This window comes from Sprattus sprattus (genome assembly GCF_963457725.1).
Source record: "Sprattus sprattus genome assembly, chromosome: 1".
Taxonomy (NCBI): domain Eukaryota; kingdom Metazoa; phylum Chordata; class Actinopteri; order Clupeiformes; family Clupeidae; genus Sprattus; species Sprattus sprattus.
This window is the reverse complement of record NC_137920.1, coordinates 29,571,322-29,590,298: the sequence shown is the minus strand read 5'-3', so window position 1 is coordinate 29,590,298 and position 18,977 is coordinate 29,571,322. Positions and strand designations below refer to the sequence as shown.

Sequence of the window (18,977 nt, the reverse complement as noted above, 5' to 3'; positions counted from 1 at the left end):
AGAGTCAGATGAAGCACAGTGATGATGAATGCATGCTCTCTTTCTCTATCTCCCTATTCCCTTTCTCTCTCTCTGCCCATTCTGACAAAATGTGGTTGCTGAGCAACACATAGTTCTGTGAGTTCGTGACTTGCCAGCTAGGTGCTGGCCTGCTCTGCAGGCTAGGGAAGTGGGCAGATCTCCCTCCGAGTTTTCCTGAAAGTCTCATCTACCTAAAACGAGTTTTAAACAAACAATGAATAATACTTTGGCAATAACTCAAAACCCTCTAGATTCACAACCCCTCAGCTCAAATGGATTGGATTTTTCCCAAGTATTATAAAACATTTAGTTAAAATAACTTTTGTGAGCAATCCTCTGACAGGAGAAAATAAATAAAATTGGCAAATTGGCGAAATAATAATGACGACTTTCGCACACGTAGCCAGTGTCCAGCACGGGCTCAGGCCGACAGTCAGATGCACTTTTTCTGACACCTCCTTGTAAAGCCAGCGTTCCTCTGGCTCCTCAGACGAGCTTCTCTCCCTCTCTCTCTCTCTCACTCATCTCTCTATCTCTCTCTCCCATCTCTCTCTCTCTCTTTTCTCTCTCTCTCTCTCTTCTCTCTCCCTCTCTCTCTCCTCTCGGCGCGGCCCTACCCTACCCTATCCAGGTCAGCGTGTGTCTGGCGGAACCCTCCACTAGTGCGAGCGATGAATCACGGGGATGACCTCTGGCCAGCTTCGGCCGTGTTTGTCGACGCTCAGCAGCAGTGAGGTGTCATCGCTCATTTGCTTCAACGTCCGAGTTCGAGCCTTATTGCACGCTAGAGCAGGCGGCAGCGGCAGTGGCAGCAGTGGAGGGATATACCTTCGTAATCATATCTTGGGCAGTTCTCAAGGAAAGGAAAAACAGAAGACAAGACAAAATGCAAACAATTAAATTAATACATTTTATTAAGTATTTTATTGAAAATAAATAAGGTACTTGAAAAGATTTAGCTGAACTGACATTAGGTAGGAATAAAGCAGGGCAGTGTCTCAAGAGGCCTGCCTTCATGGGCTTCCGATTTGACTGGAAATGAGAGGAGCTTGACTGGGAAGCTCTAAAACAGAGACAGCTGTGGAAGGAGCCTCAGGTCACTGAGATAATGAAGAAATATACTGCTGATATTGCTATTTTTATAGAAATATAGTAAAGAAATATGAAATAAATAGGAAAATAACTAGATTGATGAGCTAATTTGACAGCCCTGTCCTGTGTTCAGCCTGGAAGAGAATATACAGTATGTTTGACTCCATTTAGTCAGAGCTGTGTTAGAGATTAAACTTGACATTTCCAGGGAGACATTGCACAGGAAAAACACACCCTGGTTCTGAAAACCACAGCAGACTTTAGTGGAAGACAAATTGAGAAAATGGAGTGTCAGCCATGACCATTTCAAAAGGAGAAGTGTCCCTTTTCGGAGGAATACGGAATTAATAGCATCCAAGAGAGAGCCGTTAGAGTGTGAACTTTGGTGCCAATGGCCCATGAAGGAGAAGTATTGTTTTTTCTATTGTTTTTCCCTCCCTTTTCTTTCTGCCTTTCCCCCCTCATGTGGTCCTGGGGATGGCACACAATGCAGACCAATGCCTCAGCTCACACATTAGTCTTCTTGCCCATATATAAAACCACTACAGAGACTGTAAAGTGAGTCAGCTAGATAGATAGATAGATAGATAGATAGATAGATAGATAGATAGATAGATAGATAGATAGATAGATAGATAGATAGATAGATAGATAGATTGATAAATAGATTGATAAATAGATTGATAAATAGATTGATTGAAAGGCCAAAGGGAAATTGTAAAATGGGGTCTCTACCTTACGAACAGAGTAAGCGTTCTGCTCAGTGAGTGTTCATCTGAAATGCCTGTCTAGCCTGTATCCTACAGCGTCAGGCCTTTCTGTACGTGAATGCATTTTCCCTCCACGCATACCAACTGCATGAGAGTACTTGTCTAAAATCATTATGGCGCTGCGTGACAGCAGCCGCTTAGTGTGGAGAAGTTCTAAATGGGCTGAGCGATCAAGCACACTGCAATTTACTGCAGCTACATCCGTCTTACACCCCTTGTGACTAACATAACTTTGCCCCCCCCCCCCCCCCCCCCAACATGAACACACACAGAAACATACCTACGCACACACACACACACACACACACACACACACACACACACACACACCCATACACACACACACACACAAAACAAAAAGGCAATAATATGTCTGTCAGGCCCCACCTTCCCTTCCCATCGACTGCACTGCACGCGTGGCAACACCTGTCGAGTCCTCATATGGAAAATGTCAGCACGCGACATCCCCCCATTCATCAGGCAAGACCACCGTGGCGCGCTCCCCTGATGTGTGCGACCCGACCGAGACGGTTTTTAAATGACTAGGTCTCTGTTTTCCTCCCCTCCCCTTCTCTGTGCTCTGTTTGTTTAGGGGGCGATGCACATACACCGCCACTTCTGCGATCATTAAGACAGGGGGGTTTGGCGTGCAATCAAAGCTTTAGTGAAGTGTCATTGCGGATTGAAGGGGTGGGTGGTAAGGAAAGACGTCAGTCAAACAGCTCAGAGTTTTCCCTACCCTGCGGACTGTAGCGTGGCATTCCTGGACATGATTGCTCAAAAAGTTGCCGCGCAATTTTTTGATTGACGTCTCTCTTCCCTCAGAATAATCGACAACAATGACGTCTTTAAATGATGGGTCTGTCTGCTGCATGTGGATTATCGATGGTTGCTAAACGATGCCATCATGAAAAAAGGCCTGCTGTATGGTATGCTGATAACAGTTTTCCAGAGATCCATCAGTGCAACGCGTTTTCTGAGAGTACTTGGGTAAAATCATGCTTGGTTTATTGTTTCAAAGTAAAAGGCTTTGCCATCTGTCCGTCATACATTGCCACTTGTGCCCTTCAATCATGATTGGTCTACATAGGCAGCCAAGCAGAGCACAAAATCACACACTGCAAATACTCTAGTCTATAGTTAGCATATGGACAAGACGGAAGAAATTGCTCAATTATGTGACCTTATAGGTACCAGAACAGGATAAATCATGTGAATATCGACAGCTGATGGCTCTCGTGGATAACTGAGTGTGATATGCCCGCCAGATTGATTCAGCTTTAGAGTAGAACAAGCAGCTAAAGAAAATGGCCGCAATCAAGGTGTTTTGCAAATAGTAGATCCCCACAGATCATATACGGTTACCCTCATCTCACTGAAAGCCACTTGTGCGAGAGGGAGGGAAGGTGTGTCGAGCAGAAGAGTTTTTTGTGGCATTTATGTTGTACACCTCTGCCCTTTGTTTTGCAAGGATAATGGTTGTCAGATTTGATTTGGCACAAGAGTACAGAGTGAGAGAATCAGAGGGACAATTAGGGGCCACACGGAAGAGCCCGGGCTAGCAGAGACAAGAGCCAACAAACAGATGGAGGAGATCTCTGTTGTTTTTTTTTGTTTCTTCCTTTTTTTGTTCTCAATATAACGGCAGCTATTTGTTATTTCTGTTGACAAAACAGCAGATGGAGCCCCACTCTATCTCTCTCATACACACACACACACACACACACACACACACACACACACACACACTACATATACACGCACACAAAACAGCATTCAGATAAGATGGAAAGACATTTTTTTCTCCCGTTGTCACACAACATTACATAATTTGTGAATTCAATTCATAAGAGTAAATGGCACAATAGCACTCATAACACCCTGTCTGCTCGAGTTGGTGTTGGCTTTTCTTTGCCCTTGGAACTTTTTTCAATTCTATTGTACTTGAGTGGGACTGTTTAGAATTCAAACCTTTTTCTTTGGGCTTTGATATTTTTTGTCTGTAGTGTAACCTTTTACATGTTTTTTTTTTATTCACTTGACCACAGATCTTAAAGGTGGGAGCTGCCAGTTACCCAATGTCCTTGTGCATAATAACTGTCAGGTTGCTCTCTCTCTCGCACACACACACACACGCACACACACACACACACACACACACACACACACACACACACACACACACACACACACACACACAGACACACACACACACACACACACACACACACGCGCGCTCTCTCTTACTGAATGAACACCTTAGAGTAGGACACATACCATAAAAGACCAGGTCGAGAGTAGTAAACAATAGTCAAACAGCAAGGGTGAAATAGGATGCTAGGATACTCCTTCATGTAGGATACTTTCACTCCTAAACTAGGATACTTTCTTCTTTCTACTATCTACCGTGAGGCAAACCCTCCTTTTATGGGATTAATTATTTACAGTGAGCTTTAAAGATGAGTGACAGAGTGATCTTGAACACGCCACGGTAACCTGTGCAACCACACGTCTGTCTGCTTCTGGTAACCCGCACCCTGAGTGTTATGGTAACACTTCCTTATAGCAACCACCCCAGTCTTTTAGACAGGCACTATTTTTCTTTTTTTTTGGAGGGGGGGGGGGGGGGGGGGGGGGGGGGGGGTGGTGGTAAATGACTCCTCCTGGAGATTACTCTGTCTCGCTTTCGCTTATGCCTGTGAGTGAAGTCTGCACTGACGAAAACCTGACACATTTTCCAATTTCCCCATTTTTATTTAATTTCCTCTGTTTTCTTTTTATTATTATTCGGTATGTGACTACCTCTTCCTGCATTTGTAGACAAGGCTGACATTTACTTTAGCAAAACCAGGATCAACTGGATGTCACTCGTGTCAACTTGGTGTTTCTTCAGGGAATGAGGAAAAAATTAGGACTTTGACAGGTTTTCCTGCTACTGGGGGTTAACCCATAATGTCCTCAATGCATTTCAACTCCAGGGGTCGTCGTTGGACACCATGTCTGCTTACATCAGTAACATGTCTGCCCTATCTAGTGTGAAGTGGTGGAGACCAATCTGAGGTTCCTTTGAGTAAAAACAGAAGCCCACTCACACAGGAGAAAGTACGGGTTGCACAGGACGGCAAGAGGGAGAAAGTGAGATAGAGAGAGATGGTGAGAGAGGGAGAAAGGGAGATATAGTAGATGGTGAGAGAGGGAGAAAGGAAGAGTCGATGTGTATTTATCTGCTGTTGGAGTTGCAGACAAGGAGTATTGGTTTCTCCTTAATCTGTGAGGGACAGATGGGATTACCTAGCTGCGATAGCGGCGCTTACAGAGAGAGATGCTTGAGTTGCTGCTTGAGTTTATTTACTTATGTGTCAATTGCGTTTTTGGGTCAGCAGATTTTTCTTTGAGGCTGACCTGTAAAAAAGTCTAGCTCATGATGATACACAGTGTTGTGGTGCTAGGATTAGGAAGACCTGCATCTTATCAGTGATTGTGAGTTCCTCTCTCTAATGAGACAGTCGTTAACGCTTCAGCGATCTTATCCCCAGGCAACCGTGGCATAAACAAACAGTAGCTTTGCAGTCTAGACATGGGAAGAAACATGGTATCAGAGATAAAAGATACGAGGGTTTACCTAAGACAAAGTGAATAAAAGCTAATCAATTTTTTTTGTATTATTATTTTGTGTGAGTAAATAAAATGCCTTGTTATGTCTTTCTTAGACATTTTAAATACATTTCAATGTCAAATACCGACAAATATTGACAAATATAAAATGGCCACAATTCATAGACCAAAAAGCAGAGTGCAGGGATGGAATAAGCAGAATCTGTTTTAGAAAGGTTGATTAGTAACTAGGGTTGGGTACCGAGAACCGGTACCAATATGGCACCGGGACTATACAACCGATACCTACCCGGACGGAAATGTCACGCAGATTTCGGTGCTTCCTTTCGGTGCCTGAGCCGATTGAAATGAATAACATCAACAATTCATGCAGCTAAATGAACAAACCGGACCGAAATGTCACGCAGATTTCGATGCTTCCTTTCAGTGCCTGAGATGATTGGAATGAATAACCGCAAATCATGCAGTTAAATGAACAAAACGTACGTAAAATGTTGTCTTATAAACAGGAATTATTTCAGGCTGCAACATGAAACACGGAAGCTGGTTCCAAAACAGTAGAAAACTAGCGATAGCTAGCTAGCAGTAACGTGAGTGGCATATGTATGTATGATCTGTATGAATTATCTTTTATTTTGTTGCCATGCATATTTCGTGGGTCACATTTAAAACTGCCCCATCTCCCAATGTTAACTTTGTCCTGTGGCGCTCACGCTCATTGGTGTTTTCATAGCAACAGTCTTATAATAATGAACTTTATTACAGGCTCAAGGCCCACATGGGAGATGTACAATACATAAAATCAATAAATTACATATAAGTATACATTCATAAATGCATATAAATACACAAGGAAAGAAGGGCTAAAAAAGGCACTTATGCCAGTGTTCCCAGATCTTAGATGTGTACTTGACAGAGCTGCGGCCAGGGTCTGTCATCAGATCAATTAATACATTTGAAGAGCGGTCCAGCCGACACATAAACTTAAAAGTAAGGTTCCTCAGCAAGGCCATGAAGGTGGTATGACAGTGAAGCAGGCAGCATTTAACAGCGCAAGCACAAACAGAGCTCGCCATCAACCTTTTAAGAGAGAAAATAGCGAAAGGTAAACGGTCAAAAGTGTGGCTGTATTTCGCACAAAAAGATTCAAACACCGCGACGTGCAGCAAATGCAACAAAACAATTGCGTGTAAAGAGTGGAGAGAAGGCAACAGTCCTGGGCAGATCTGCAACCGCAAACTTAAACTGTAGGTAGGCTACCGGAGCTATAGTCTCTTAAAGGGGCAGTACACTTTCACGCAATCGGTGTGTTCAAGTAAACAAATCAGAGCTTGTACAAAATCCTTTGTCTAGTAGTTGTCGGCTCTGTTGATGGGGTGATGTAGATGCATTAGAACATCCTTTAGTATTTATATTTTCAGGACCAAAAACAAGTCGCAGAACTAGGAGCTTACATCACCATGACACTCCAAAGGATGAGAAATATTAAAAGCCCACTGCTCACTTCACAGTCATCACAGTGATGCAGGGAGAATTACAATGTCGGACAGCCATTTAGCTGGATATCAAAACCGAGAAGACTTCCCAACACAAGCGTTAACGCCACTCCAAAACAAGCAGAGTGAATGAGGAGTAGATGCGGTTAAGTTTTCTTTAACGACCCGCTCATGTGGTGCAGGCACAGAATGAGGTGTCATACAGTAATACCGAACCGTGTGTCATCTAAACGTAAAGCCGACCTGTTTAATAGAGTGCAGATTAGGGGTGAGGATGCAGGATTAGCGGGATACCAAACGTCAGGACTAAACGACGGCGTTGTGGAGAAACATGCCTGGACACTCACACCATTTCCATTTTTAAAAAGGTCTTGGCAAAAAAGTGAATTGGTCCACGTCTTTTTGTGGGTTTCCGGTGAAGTCTTGCTTTTTGAGGCGAGGCATGGCACTACCCCACTAAAGCAGACCTGAGCCGGGTAGTTTGGAGTGTGAGCCCAACTCCCCTCCACCGCTCCACCCCTCCGCCATCAGGAGTGGTTTCAGGAGTGGTCTTCTCTTCCTTCTTACCACATCCTTCCCTCTCATTCCTTCCCACATTCCTATCTCACACCTCACTCACTCCCCACCCTCAATCCTCCACCACCTCTTATGACGGTGACTTGCCCAGAACCTCATGAATCTCAGCCCCTAGTGAAAGTAAGTGTCTCATCATCAGTGCCTTGCTAGCCGACGTCGTCTGTGCCAGAGCTCGATTTCGCCCTGTGGCACTTGTTCAAATCCAATCTGCCCCTCCGATATCCGATTGCCTCTTCATCATAGATATTTTTTTAATGATGTCCTCAGCGTGCGCTGGCGCTGTTGTCTCAGCTGGTAATCGAGAGTTAGTTGGATTAGTCTCCGTGCGTGACGGATGGTGACGAGCGAGCGAGCTGAGCTGGCAGGGCCCTTTCGACTCTCTGTCTTAATTCCGTTTGCATGGCACCGAGAGGTTCGTGGCAGCAGGCTTTCCCCCCACCACTTCCCCGGATGCAAGCGTCACCTTGATGATGCGAAGAAGGTTACCGAGGAGAGCTCCCTATCGGCGAAGTCAGCAGAGCTCGAAATGTCTTTAACATTTAGCTGCGCTCGTCAAGCCCTGACCATAAAAGGCCTTTTTGGCAAGGCTGTGTAATATTAGCACCGCTTTCAGTAGAAGCTCGTTTTTCTCCCTCTTTTTTTTTGTCGTCAAACTTCACATACATCCAATAGAACTAGTTGCCTCAACAAGATTTCAGTCAGGCAGAAGTTAGAGAAGTACAACCTCTACAAATTGTGAAACCAGATTTCAGACAAGGCAAGGTCACTTCCAGACATTCCAGAGTGAAGTGCCTAGAGAAGCTTAACAGTCAAGGAGAGATCTGCCACAGCTGAAGCTGCAGAAGATATATGTGCTGATAGTTATTCATAGACCAGCAGTAATCGAGTGCAGACTTGTGGAAAACCCTTGAAGGGCATCATATAGGCAGGAGGAGAAAAATCCGAAGGAGTTGGTTTCTCGAGGTTTCGTGTAGACCATACAGAACAGGTGCTCTCACATCTGGCTTAGTTCACCTCGCCTGTCGCTCGAAAGATTAAGGGTATTAACTGTCTGGAGAAGTAGTCTGGGAAATGGAATGCTCATGCTTGAGGGAGAAAAAAAAAGCAAGGTGCACAAAATCTCGCAAAGACACGTGATCGACTGCGTGGTGGGCAAGGACTCTGGAGATGATTTTGGCCATTGTGTGGCTCACTGTTTTAATTACCAAAGAGTCTGTTTTCACACTGGCATACATTTCTTTTGTTTCTGGTTTATTTTGTTTTGGGCTTTTTTTTTGTCTTTAAGTTAGCAGTCGACACATTAACCCGCTGTCAAGAAGGTAACACAAAAAGATATGGAGCAAGTATTTATTGTTGCCGTTCTGCTATAACCTGTTCTCAAGAGAAGCTGTGAAAAAAGAAAACATCATTGGGAATGGCATAGATGTTTTGCTGTAATCGAGACCAGTCCCCACAGTCAATATGCAAAGCATTGTGCGGCTTAATCCCCCGCCTAATGATGCAAATGTATGCTAGTAATTATTTCTGACACAATGCTAACTGCTGTAAACCATGTCATGGGGAGGTGGGGTGTTGGGGGGTGTGGGGGGGTTGGACAGCTAAGTCAGATATGGTGGGCAGGCACAGGCGCGTTGTCGAGAGATTTCTTTTCAACTGCTTCCTCGACGCAGGGAACATTAGCATTTGTATTAGCGGTGGAGGTAATAATAGCCGGGGTGCCTCTGTCTGTGCGTATGGGGTGGATCAGCTCCATCAGTCGAGAGGCACTCGTCCAGATTAGCTGGTTGTAATGCACTACGTGGCTAATAGCCGCCGTCAGTGAATGTTCAATCCCTTGGCGCTCATTTACAGGATCAGCTGCTGTTGCCTAATCCCCTTGTGACATCTCTCTCTCTCTCCACCTCTCTCCCTCTCGGGTTCTCTCTATCTCTCCCTCTCTCTATCTGGTTCTCTCACTCTCTCTTTCTCTCACTATATGCACCATTCATTCATTCTTACATGAACGTTGGAGTTCACTCTGTAACAATTCTGAACAGGTTATGTAAAGGCGTTAACTCACCTGGAGGGTGAAACTGTGTGTGTGTGTGTGTGTGTGTGTGTGTGTGTGTGTGTATGCGTGTGCGTGTGTTTGTGTTTGTGTTTTTGTTTGTGTTTGTGTGTGTGTTTGTATGTTTGTGTGTGAGTGCATGTTAACGCACATGTGCTATAATTATATTTGTGCTTTTCGTTCCTCGTGCTTGATGCTTTAAGGGTATTAGCTGGAGGTGTGTGCATCCTGCTCTGAACCTCTCTCGAGGATGTGACCTGAATCGAGAAGGTTCTCTCTATCTGTTTGTGTGTGTGTGTGTGTGTGTGTGTGTGTGTGTGCATGTGCATTTGTGTGTTGTTGTTGACAGCTGCTAATGGCAGCTGGTAATGTGTGTGTGTGTTAGAATTAGAGTTAGAGAGAGATACAGAGAGGAATCAAGTGTAAATCATGGAGGTGGATTGAAAAAAAATGTTTATTTTCATATATATGTAGACGATGTGGATTTCTGTGTGTGTGTGTGTGTTTGTCAATTAGTTGTGCCTCTATTTTTTGCTGATCTGTGTTCTTGTGTGGTTAGTGTGGTTTTGTTTATGTGTGTTTTTATTTCTGTGTGTGTGTGTGTGTGTGTGTGTGAACTGTATGGAGGGGTAAAGTGGTTGCTGCTGTCGCATTTCTCAGCTGGTTGGCTCCATCTCCAGATGGCAGGTATCTTTAGTGCTTGTCTCCGCTCGTCACCGCTCCCCACTGCCAGGTCCTTCCCATCATGCCTCGCTGCGCCTCGCTCGACTCCTCTCCCTTAGCTGCGCCCGTATCAACGCTTAATCCACAAAACACCCTCCCAGTCAAAGCAGAGCATCTATTAGCCCTGCAAAATATTTATAACCTCTAAAAGGTGTCGCGGGCTCTTTGTTTGCGGGGGTCCCTGTATGTATTTTACATAATAATTCCCTGCATAGCTAAGAGGGGAACAATGCCTACCATCACAATTAATCATTAAAATGAATAAAGAAATATTTGCTCAGTAATGAGTGAAAAAACACAACACCCCAGTGGTGGGGTTTGTGAATGGGTGTGGGGGGAGATCAAATATTCATTTATTAATGGAAATCAACATGTTTAGAGGGGAAAATAGCCTTGTGAGATTCTGAGGCGCAGACAAACACACACATGTGCACGCACCGAAACACACACATATACTGAAGCGCACACACAATCAACACCACCAACAAAACACACTCTCACGAGAGTCTTTTCAGCCATTCAGTTCGTTCACTCAGTTAGCCCCCTTACGATGCTGCTGCTGTTGAAATTGTTTGCTGAAGTGTTTCATTGTGGCCACGATAAAGACAGAAGGAAGGTAAACAAAGCAGCAGCCTTGCAAACAGTACATTATCACAGGGACCCTGACTGCGCCTCAACTCTTTTGTCGTCTCGACGGGATTCAGCCTGCGTGACGAGCAACGCTAACGCTAAGACTAACACTACTTCGGACTCGTCCTGTCAGGAATTATCAAAGCAGAGAACACCGCAGCTAAGGCTATGACAACAGTTTACATGAACCCTGCTTCAGCAGACTGCCATAACTGTGCACGTCATGGCAGCTGAGGTCCAATGACTTGACATTACCATGTTACCACTACTGGTAATTGTCGTGACAGCTCTCAGAATTTCATACGGCAAACAGCTCAATGTCCCCTGTTATTTTGTGTCACACCGTCATGACAATTACTGGTTATGGTGACAAGACACCGTTACATTGCTGGACACTGATTGTTATAACTATTTGTGACAGCATATGACATGCCATGACTTGAATTTGACATGGTTGTGTTAGCCTTCTAGCCAGCAGGCTTCAGGTAAACCAAAAAAACTGTGTAATGCTAATGTCACTTGTAATACTGTCCCTACTGTTTCTATTGTCATTATTTAACATTTACCTCTGCTGCTGGCGGTGCTGTTGTTAGCAAAACTGTGTTGAGGGATACAGTTATGTGTGTTTGCTTTCGTGTGGGTGTTTTGGGGCATGGGTTGATGGCTGTGAGTGCTTGACGTAAGCGGGTCACAGGCGCATACTTAGAGGTGAGCTATCTCGGGGGATAATGAGTTTGTCTGCGGTTCGGTTTTGCAATTAGCACCTGTGAACACCACACCAACCCCATTTCTCATGGCAACTTTGCAGAATGCTGCTGTGATCTCAGTGCCCCTGGTCTCAAACAACAACACAAAGAACAAAGTAGGAGATTGTGTGTGTGTGTGTGTGTTTGATTTGCGAGTGGAGTTTAACCCTGAAATCAGCATGTGGTAGTTGGTCAGGCTGTATAAAGCACTGTTATGTTTTATTTTTCATAATTAGAAGCCCCGGTTTAACTGCATGCATACATTGATCTGTTGCATCATAGGCGGAGCCACGGGTGTTCCAAAGGGTTCCGGGAACACCCAGTTTCATAGCTGGAACACCCAAAAAAAAAATTGCCGTCACCTGGCAACCGATTGAAAACGCAAGCTTCGCGAGTGCGACATAGTGTGCTTAAAAATATGCCACGATGAAACAGAGTATGATAATTGACAGACAGCAGACGGAACTGAACAACCGTTTCCAACGAGACTCCTACGGAATAATGAAGGCCGCTGCTTCCCTCATGCCTGCACCAGACGCACGTTACCAGCTCGACTCATTGCGCGAGGCAAGCGGGCATTATGGCATTGAGTTGGACACATCCGAGCTGAATGTGTTTGAGCAATTGCTCAAAAGGAAAATGGACGGAGGACTGCAATTCTCGTCCATTATGGAAGTGTTAGATTCCTGTAATAAAAATTGTTTTCCGAGAATTAACAGCTTAATCCGTGTATTGGCAACACTTCCAGTCACAAGTTGCTCTGTTGAACGTCTGTTCTCGGTTGTAAACAGAGTAATTCGAAGATCAGAACCACAATGCCACAGAAAGACTGAATAGCATCTCACTGCTCATGTTTGAAAAGGAGTTAGCCGAGGAATTGGACTCTGATGAGATAATTAATGCATTCAAAGCCGAGCCACGCCGCCTTGCCCTGTGAATTCAGTTGCAGCGCAAATATAGAAGCAAATACGTTACATTCTTAACCCAGCAGCGGTGTTGTTCAGATACTGATTAAATGGGTTTGTTAACCATGCGTAATAGTATGCGTAATAGTATGGCTCCATGAGTATGCGCACACGTTCTATGTGTTCTTCATCTCTGGGCACTGCGTCCCTTTATGTTTTGCAGCGGTTGCATTTGTTCTTTGTTAAAATACATGGTTTTTGAAAAAAAAAAAACAGGAACACCAGTATTTTCTTGGGAACACCTAGTATTTTTTTTCTGGCTACGCCACTGTGTTGCATAATTATGGATTATATGCACCATGACTGAAATATTCCCTTTAATGTATTGTGTCGTATGTGTGTGTGTGTGTGTGTGTGTGTGTGTGTGTGTGTGTGTGTAGAGATGTGCCGTTTTACCGGTGTAACCCCACAGTTGGACTGATTTTGAAGTCTCATCAAACACGCACGCTCTCTAGCCATTTGCCTTCACTCAACCGAAAGCTCTTTCATTCATTTTTAATTTTTCCACCTCAAAGATGCTGGATTACCAAAAAAAAAAACCTAAATGAATAAATAACAAAACTGTACTCCAATTTAAGGGGTGATAATGAGTTTGGATCATGGTACCACATGTGTCACATAAAGAATGCACACATGTCGACACCGGCTCCGCCCAGTTTCATTTTACAGCCCAGTGGCTTCCTGAGATGATGTAGAACCTGAAGGGTGTGTGCGTGAGTGTGTTTGTGCATTTTTGGTATAGTGTGTGTGTATGTGTTTACTTGTCTGAGTGTGTGTGTGTGTGGATGTTTGATTTAGGAAACAGCACGTTGAAGTGGTGGGGGGGTAGGGATATTGGGATGTCACACGTATAAATATATGATTTCAAAATGAATCGTCGAGGGCCTCTTCACAGAGACACTGCTGACAGAGTAGGTTAGGGTACACAGAGGGACCTGCTTCTATTTTTTTGTCTTTTTATGAACCCCCAGTTTACAGAGCAGTTCAAACAACCCAGATGGTGCATTTGCATACACTTCAACGTATCCCTCTTTCTCTCCCTCTGTCTCTTTGTCACCCCCCTCTCTCCTTCTCTCTTCCTTTTTGTTTTTCTTTGCTCTCTCTCTCTCTCTCTCTCTCTCTCTCTGGATTTTCTTAAACCTCGTTCTTCTTCAGCTCTAAATAATAAAAAAGGAAACATCCGTCAGTTTTGCTTCACAGGGACAACAAATCAGACGTCTTGCTTTCTTTAGAATCCATTTGATTTTCCATCTGATGTCCCAAAACCACATGAGGAATTACTGCCTGACTTGACTTGAAGATGTTATTCTCAGTTACCAGTGGGAGGACACTAACACACTGTTAACCCCAACACTGACTTGCCCCCCTTAGGCCATAGTTATACCATCTAAACGTCAGTATATTTCTTGGCAGTGGAAACTGTGGAACATCTGAGACATGAAAGAAATAAATCAATGCACTCTCAGGAAGCTGGCTAACAAGCTAACAAGCTAGGTTAAATGGCAAACTTGATTCAAGTGCGGTTGTGTGTTTGAACCTAATAGATCCACACTTCATTCTAATGGCAGTAAAGTCAGAGATTAACTTCCAAATGCTGAATGATTTTGAGTCTGTTTGTCATTGTGTGAATTACACTCCTCCATTAGCTGAGTCAGCACACATACAACACAGTCAAGAGCTTGAAATTAAGTACTTTATGTCTTCAATTTAAACTTCATGGACAACAGTATACATATTACTACACACTACAATACTTATGTGGTTTTACGCCATGGTATCAGATGGAATTTAAGGAGTGTGAGATGTTTTGTGTGTTTGCCTGTGAGGTAAACTATTAGTTGTTTTCTTGTTTTATTCAATGCACTATAAAATACTATATTCAGATTGCAGTGTATATTAGTATCTCACCCGTTTAGGAACATCCAGGGTCCCATGTTTAGGTAATAACCCATCTTCCTGAAAACCTTGGAGTCTTTCTCTGTGTCCGCTCATTAGTAACTGTAAATTATGAGAGCTAACTGCTGTTGATTGCAGCCCTCAAGCAAAGTCTAAATGACTCATCCTGTGACTAATTAGAACCACAAGTCAAACTAACGCTGCCATCTGCCATAACACACAAGCCGAGGCGTTTTGGCTTGCAGAGCTCAAAGACAGAGAAGAAGAAGAAGAAGAAGAAGAAGAAGAAGAAAAAGATATACTGAGAAATGGTGGTCTTAGGTGTGGATTTACGTTTACTTTTTTTTACTTCTTTTCTTCTTTATCTTTTTATGTTTAGGTGGTACAGGGGAAAGGCATGGTTAGAGGTGTTTCTTCCCTGTCTGTGGACTAAGTCCTGATTCATCTTAGATTTTAGTTATCTGATCCAGCTGCAGCTCCTGGGTCTCCTACGATGCAGACACACTTTTACCGAAACCTGCTTTGGGGGTTTAACTGGAGCCCAAAAAGAAAAGGTTCAGCTCACAGACACTCACACACACACACACAAACACACACACACACACAAACACACACACACACACACACACACACACACACACACACACACACACACACATACACACACACACACACACACACACACACACACTCCACCCCAGCTCATACCCACACACACATACACACGCACACGCACACACACACACACACACACACACACACACACACACACAAACACGCACGCGGACACACACACACACACACACAAACACGCACACGCACACACACACGCACGCAGACACACACACACACACACACACACACACACACACACACACACTGGATCCTTGAAAGCGGTGGCTCAGTGGAGCTGGTCACTCTCACCGTGAACTGCCTCTCGACTGGAGAGGAGGGTATTAATAAGAAAGCGAGGGTATCTATTGTGTCAAGGCCCCCATAGCAGACACCTTTTTTAAGGCTAGCATGAATCCTATTCCTGAATAAAATGATCTTCCTTATGATGATTCGAAATCCATCGTGCACTTTGGGGTGGGATTGGGGGGGGGGGGGGGGGGGGCTTCTTGCCGTTGATGTTTTCTGACATTGTAATTTGCTCCTCTATGAAAATGAAACAGACGTCTGTAAGTTATGGATGGATGGATGGATGGATGGATGTTCTTCAAGGAAAAATTGTTGTGTTGCAACAGCAATTCCCATAAATCTTAAAACTCACCTGAATTACAAAAGATACACACTATTAGGTGATTAAAAAGACATACAATACAATACAAAACTGGATATATACACTGTGAAATATTTAATAGGATATATATATAATATACATATAATGTTGTTTTGTTATATGTAATGCTATTATCTTTGCTTTGCTATCTGTTGTTAAAGAGAGGCCACCTTTTCCCACTGCTGGAGTTTCTCTGTAGGGCAGTCATCAAAGCCTCTATCAATCAGGATGACAGGCGGGTGTCATGTGGTCGGAGGCTCAGGCATCAGTCGGGGTGTGTGCCATATTTTTGGCCAGCCTAGAGGTGTACTTCGAAGGAGCCACATATGCTGTCATAGGACATTCAATCAGACCAATATATAAATCCATCCATCTATCTATGACCTGCCATCCGTCCCACAGCTGCTACACATCCATCACCCAAGCTTGAAATCAAATGTGGAAACCTGGGAGTTATGAGATGTAAGACACATATGTTCAGCCATCCCCTTTGGCCCTCTCTGGGTTTGACGTTCATTCTGAAAGTCTGAGTCACTCCCATCCTGCAGACAGAACATTACACCACCCTACCCCCCAACCTCCCACGCCTACTTCCTGTATTCCGAGGTGTGTTTCCTTACATGCAGTGAACGACAGGGGCGGGATGGCGAGCCCCGTGGTGGTGATTTATCGACGCGAGCGGGGAAAACTATGAAGCTCACTTTATGACGACGTGGAGCAACGGAATTGAAGCTGTCAGCATGGGGAGTTGGGGGGGGGGGGGGGGGGGGGGGGGGCGAGGTGCGCTGATGAATAGCCTCAGGTGGAGCTCACCTCCACCATGCGATATGTCACTGTCCGCACTGATGAGGGGAGTCCCTGGAGGTAGGGAGGGAGGCAGGCGGGAAGGCGGGCGACTGCACTTTATTTCCGTCTCACGCGATTACATTGAACATGGGGGAAGTGAAACAACGAAGTCTGCCCAGCATTTTGCTCATTTCTTCGGTGCTACCACTCTTCCACCTCTCTCCCTCTGTCTCTCCCTCTCTTTATTCTCTCTCGCTCTCTCTCTCTCTCTCTCTCTCTCTCTCACACACACACACACACTCTGTAATGTCTGATAGCTTATCAGCAAAGATGAATGCCTGCTCAGTTCATAGCAAAATTGCCCGTGTAGAGGTTTCTGTGAGATGCAGAGAGTTGGCACAGGTGAATCTACAAGGCAGTGCAATAATGCATTACCAACCACCCCCCCCCCCCCCCCCCAACCCCACTCCCCCAAACAAAGTGCTGCCAAGGGTGCATTGGCAAATGGCTCCCTCGTTGAAGGATTACGACGGAAAATGTGCCTGTTGCGTGCACTGAAACACCGGCTCCATAAGCCCATCTGATAAATGCGCGGCCATTTGACGCACAGTGTTTACCCATCAATAAACATAAGCAGTGCGTTGTGGTGAATTAGAGCAAGTCAATGCCCGGGTCTTCAACTCGCTGGGACAGCGCCGGGTTGAAAATAGCCTTCGTTTCGCAGCGGGGAAAAGTAGGCGAACACCAGCATCAATCAACGTAATGGCGTAGGGCCGGACGCAAAAGCCTGTCATTAATTGTGCGGGGGCCCCCGCGCTTGTGTAAACATAATTAGATCAGGGAAATTAGGCTACGTGGTTACGAGAACATGCGGAGGTCACACAACATTTCAACACACACACACACACACACACACACACACAGGCAGCGACACACAAGGAAGTAACAAGTAAGTGGGCCATGCAATTTATAAATTGATAAAAAGAATATAATGAAAGCGTTCAAAAGATCCCTTTATGAACAGTATACGGAAAAACCCACAAACACACACAAAAATGAACCTTGCAATATTGCAAGGCAGAGCCTCAAAAAGAAGAAAGATTGACAGGCGCAGGAAAGGGGTGGAAGAGAAAGAGGGAGAGAGGAAAGCACAGCGTGTCCCTGTCCTTAAAGGCTTGGCACTTTCAGTCCCAGACTTGCCTCCAGACCCCTCCGCAGCAGGGGCATCTCTAGCCTCTACCCCCACCCCCTTTACCCCCCCACCCCCCTTCCCCCGGTACCATCTCTTCCATTAGAGCTCCCCTGAGGGTTACCCCTGAAGGGGCTTCAAGTCCAAATCAATTCACTCAGCCTTCACTACCTCCCTCCCTGCCTCCCTCGTAGTCATCATGTCCTGCAGACTTTCAGGTATTGTCTGATCGAGGTCTGTCAATTCTTCTTCCATCGCTGGTTTGGATTGTCATTTACTGAGTGTTATCCGAAATAGACACTTTTTTTAAAAACACTTTTTTTTTTTTTTTTTTTTTAAAGGACATACAGTCGGTTGTGATGTTGTTCGAGCAGTAAAAAAAATAGTTACAGATTATGACAGCTGAAAGATAGCTGCAGAAAATCCTCTTAAATTCAGTTTTTTATTATGGCATTGATATGACATTGAAAAATGATACATTCTGCAAAACATTTATCTGTGTAAAAGCAAAAAACGTCTGAACTAATGAGGCATGGCTCGTCACAGCTTATTTTAACTGAATGTCCTTCAAAAAAAAAAAAGAGTCACACGGATGCCAAAATAGCAGCCGCCAATGCTAACCATAATTAAGGCCCTCACAGTGTTTGCTGGGGGAGGCTAATGTGTTGGAGCAATATAGCCTTGCCCGGCTGTAATTATGATGGGGGTATGCAGGCCTTGTCAGCCCATCTTAGCATTGTGCTTCTTCGCCGGGTGTGGGCTCTCCCCCCACAGCGGCGCGCGTGCCAATGCATCAACCTTGCTGTCACTGTAATAAAATCTAAATCAAGGACACTAATTGCCTTTAATCATGGCGGTGCAGCGCAGCCGATGTTGTGCTGACTCCACGGCCTTGTGTCTCTCCGAGGTACCTGATCTCACTGTAAATTAAACTAACTCTCTCTCTCTCCCTTCTCTCTGTTTTATTCTCTCTCTCTCTCTCCCCATCCCTCTCTTTCTCCATCCTTTCACTGTTTAATTTCTTACTCCCTTTCTCTTTCATTCTTTTTCTTCCTCCCTCCTTCTCATTCAACCCCCCCTCTCCCTTTTTGTTTCTATTCTCTCTCTCCCTCACCATCCCTCCTTGTCCCTCTCTCTCTCTCC

General features: G+C 44.6%; 1 protein-coding gene across 1 annotated transcript in view; it reads left to right on the top strand.

The window, feature by feature from the left end:
• Nucleotides 1–18,977, top strand: part of sorcs3a (sortilin related VPS10 domain containing receptor 3a) — a gene marked incomplete at both ends in the record, with an annotated part of 175,419 nt that overhangs the window by 107,432 nt on the left and 49,010 nt on the right. The gene's annotated exons all lie outside the window — the stretch shown is intronic.